We start from the raw sequence: 5,000 nt of genomic DNA, 5'->3' as shown, positions 1-5,000 counted from the left end.
CCGTTTTTGCTAACATCATTGGTTACTGCTGGAAAGGAAATGTCCTTATTTGGATTAGATAACGTTGTGTGAGAGCTATAGCGCTTTCCAACGGAACCAAACATGTCTAGCATCAGAAAGCCGACATACTGCACGTTACGTTAGACTGCTAACTTTCCTGGAAACCTATGAGAATGCTGACGCCGCGACCAGACAAAATGTGAATAAATATACACATTAATGTATAATTAGGATATTTTCTTTATGCTAGTATGAAAGATTACATGTTTAGGGAGTGAACTAGCTCAAAATCTCAAAATTGACCACTGCTGAAAAAACGATGTTTTTGCCTGCCGTGTCTCGCCTTAATAGCATGTGAATCATGTTACTTAGCAGTCCTTTTGGAGTAGTGAAGACCGCCGACATGCCCAACTATGGGAGTTATTCTGTCCCACACTGCCATCTAGTGGCGGGAAGTATAGCATTCTGTGTGGAGGATATACAACAGTGCTTTACATAGCCAGAGCTCCAGGCCCTTCACACACACACACACACACACACACACACACACACACACACACACACACACACACACACACACACACACACACACATGATATACAACAGTGCTTTACATAGCCAGAGCTCCAGGCCCTTCAGACACACACACACACATAGGTACAGTACATACAGTTGGCAGCTATGTAGCAGCAACTGGTGTTTATATGTGTAAATATGCACTCATGAATATGATCTGCTTTAGGGTTTTATAATGTAGGCTATAAGAGGGGGTGTTAATCTTTAGGGTTTTATAATGTAGGCTATAAGAGGGTATGTTAATTGAATAATAATATGATCTGCTTTAGGGTTTTATAATGTAGGCTATAAGAGGGTATGTTAATTGAATAATAATATGATCTGCTTTAGGGTTTTATAATGTAGGCTATAAGAGGGTATGTTAATCTTTAGGGTTTTATAATGCAGGCTATAAGAGGGTATGTTAATTGAATAATTGCCAACTGATTGTGCTCCCAATTATTGCTGATGCATTTCAGGTGTGTGTGTCATGTGACTGTCTATATATAAGCTGATGCACCTGCACAAAATAAATTGATTGAGTGTTTTCTCAGAACTTGCATCCAGTCTCTGCGTGTTATTTGTCCTCCCAAGTTTATAGAAAATTGAGTCGGCATATCTAGCAGTCAAGCTCTGTTTAACAGTGTATAATATTATATAGGGTTAGGTTTTATAATGTATATCAAGCAGTCAAGCCCTGTTTAACAGTGTATAATATCAGGTTAGGGTTAGGTTTTTATAATGTAGGCTATGGGCGGGGGGGGTTACAAACACTTGCAAAGAGACACAAATTTTACAGAGATAAATAAACAGATAACTATTACAGCGAGTGCTAGGCGAGATTAAAGAGGTACACACACACACACACACACACACAAGAGGTGTGTCTTAAGTGCACGTTTAAAGGTTTCCACCGTTTCAGCCATTCTTGGATATTCTGGCAGAGTAAGTAAGTAAGTAAGTAAGACTTTATTTATATAGCACATTTCGTACAGGAGTTGCAATTCAAAGTGCTTTACATAAAATCAATAAGAGCAAGCAGCAGGAGCAATAAAATATTGGTCAACATCGTATCAGAACCTGATGTTCCGATAGGCTTAAAATATTAAAATCATAATAAAAGTAATAAAACCCTTCTGCCTGGTATTTAGCGCAGTCGAAACCATAGTGCTGCTCCATAGATTCCGACCTACCCTATTAAATATTTTCCCTAGCTATGTTTCCCCGGCCAAAGGCCACCCTTCCTTCTATACCCTTCCTTCAGAGGCCTCTTCGTCTTCTTCCACCGAACGCACTTCAGGGCTTCGGGAGAGACACTAGCTCTCTTTTACAGGCTTAAGGAAGGTGACTGCACCTAGGGGACTAGAACATTTGTTATGGAAATATCTCTGAGAATAATATGTGATATATTGAGCCACAATATGGTTTCCGACAGTGCCATGGTACCCTCAAAACAGTTTTACAGAGAAATAGTAAAAGTAATAAAAGTCATAAAACCCTTAAAACAGTTTCAAAGAGAACAGAGAAATAAAAAGTGCCAGATAAAATTAATAAAATGCTTTGGTAAAAAGATAGGTTTTAAGCTGCCTTTTGAAGGTGTCTAGCGTGTTTGCTTCCCTAATATTAACGGGTAATGTGTTCCATAATTTTGGGGCGTAGTTGACAAAGGCTGCATCTCCAATCTTCTTATGACTGCTTCTGGTGACCTGTAACAGACCTGTATCTGATGATCGCAGTGTTCTAGCTGGTGTGTAGTTAGTAAGAGAGTTAGCAATGTAGCTAGGTCCTTGTCCATTTAGAGCTTTGTATGTGAGGAGGAGGACCTTAAAGTCAATTCTAAAGGTAACAGGAAGCCAGTGTAAAGTAGCTAGGACAGGACTAATGTGTTCTCTCCTTTTAGTTTTGGTTAATAGTCTAGCTGCAGAATTTTGAATGAGCTGGAGTCTTACAGTTGTTTTCTTGGGAAGACCAGTAAAAAGTGAATTACAGTAGTCTAGCCGGCTCGATATGAAAGCATGAATAAGCTTCTCGGCATCATTTTGGTTTAAGAATGATCGTACCTTTGCTATGTTCCTGAGGTGAAAGAAAGCTGTTTTGGTGACTTTGTTAATGTGGGAGTTGAAATTCAAATCTGAGTCCAGGGTGACACCAAGACTAACCACCTCAGGTTTAATCCAGCGGGATAAACCTCCTAGATTCTTGGTGAGCATCTCTCTTTTTAATTTAGGGCCGATAAGTAGGACTTCAGTTTTGTCCTCATTGAGTTTTAGAAAGTTATTGTTCATCCATTTGTTTATTGCCAATAAACAGTTGGTAATGGAGTTTATTGCTGTTGCATCATTTGGCTCAGCGGAAATATACAATTGTGTGTCATCCGCATAGCTATGAAAATCTATACTATGTTCTCTGATGATGTCACTGAGTGGTAACATATAAAGAGAAAAGAGCAATGGACCTAAACAGCTCCCTTGTGCAACCCCGTAGCAGCTTTCATGTTTCTCGGACATATGGTCTCCTAGACTGACATAAAACTTCCTTCCTCTAATATATGTTTTGATCCAGTTCAATACACACTCAGAGAACCCAATAAGATTTTCAAGTCTATTGATTAGGATGTCATGATCAATGGTATCAAATGCTGCAGTAAGATCTAACAGGATAAGGATAGAAACTTTATTTGCATCAGAGTTTTGTCTGAGGTCGCTAATTATTTTGGTGAGAGCGGTTTCAGTACTGTGATATTTTCTGAAACCTGACTGAAAGACTTCCAAGATGTTATTTTCTTCCAGATATGAATTTATTTGGACTAATACTATCTTTTCCAGGACTTTACTAATAAATGGAAGATTGGATATGGGTCTATAGCTTGCTAGTGTACTGGTATCCAATTTGGGTTTCTTTAATAGGGGCCTTACAACAGCTGTTTTGAAGGCATCTGGGAAAACGCCAGTTCTAAGGGATGTGTTTATGATGTCAAGGACCGGACCTGAGACACTATCAAACACTCGCTTAAAGAATGCAGTGGGAATGGGATCAATATCTGAGGTTGTAGATTTACATTCGATGATGATTTTAGAGAGTTCACTTAGTGTGATACATGTGAACGTGCTCATAGTTAAGTTGCAAGATCTACTGATGTCAATTTCACCTCCAGTAGTAGTGATACTAGATCTGATCGATGTTATTTTGTTCTTGAAGAACTGAGCAAACTCTTCGCATTTAGCTGCTGAGGATAGTGGGGGGGCAGGGACAGTGTTTAGCAGCCGGTCAATGGTGGAGAACAGAACTCTGGAATTTCCGCCATTTTCTGTAATAATGCAGGAAAAATAACCTTTCCTTGCTAGACGGATGGTTTTGTTATAGGTAGTTAGTGCATCTTTGTAGATACCGTGGTGGATAGTGGTCTTTGTTTTTCTCCATTTTCTCTCTGCTATGCGACATTTTCTTTTTATTTCACTAACATTTTTATTTTTTAGCCATGGGGAGGTCCTACTTGTAAACTTCTTTTTAGTTTTAAGTGGGGCTACAGAGTCTAACAACAGAGTGTTCCAAAGGCTGGGAGCATAGAAACTAAAAGCTGCTCCTCCATGTCTCTTTGTCCTGGCTATTGGAACTGATAGGAGCCATTAAACCCTCACCCTAACCCTAACCCTAACCCTGTTAGGAGCCATTAAACCCCTGACGGAGTTGGAGTGTGGAAGGGCTGGTTCCCTTAAAGACAGGAAGTCACAGGAAGTCACAGGAAGTCAGGTCCAGCGCCCCACCCCTGCATTGTGTCTCTAGCCAATGGGAAGCCCTGGTGAGACCCAGCTAACATCTCTAGCCAATGGGAAGCCCTGGTGAGACCCAGCTAACATCTCTAGCCAATGGGAAGCCCTGGTGAGACCCAGCTAACATCTCTAGCCAATGGGAAGCCCTTGTGAGACCCAGCTAACATCTCTAGCCAATGGGAAGCCCTGGTGAGACCCAGCTAACATCTCTAGCCAATGGGAAGCCCTGGTGAGACCCAGCTAACATCTCTAGACAATGGGAAGCCCTTGTGAGACCCAGCTAACATCTCTAGCCAATGGGAAGCCCTGGTGAGACCCAGCTAACATCAGGTGTGGCCCCTGGTGAGACCCAGCTAACATCAGGTGTGGCCCCTGGGTCAGGAGCTTCCCTCTCTCCTCACATTAACACACCATAGCCACAGACTGTTTGCCCTCCTCCCCTCTGGGAGGCGCTACAGGGTCATCCATTCCCGTACCAGCAGGTTCAAGAACAGCTTCATCCATACGACTGACACCCTACTGAAATCTGCACCACCCCTGTGACTGCTCTTCCCTCCTCCACCCTGGCTTGACTGCCACACACCCTCCTCCAGCCACTGAACATTTGCACCAGAATGTCTTTTTTACTACTGTATCCACTTTTACTGCATTACCTGTATGAATTGTACTTTTCTA

This window comes from Sprattus sprattus, assembly GCF_963457725.1.
Source record: "Sprattus sprattus genome assembly, chromosome: 16".
In the NCBI taxonomy this organism is placed as follows: domain Eukaryota; kingdom Metazoa; phylum Chordata; class Actinopteri; order Clupeiformes; family Clupeidae; genus Sprattus; species Sprattus sprattus.
Note: the sequence above shows the minus strand (reverse complement) of the source record.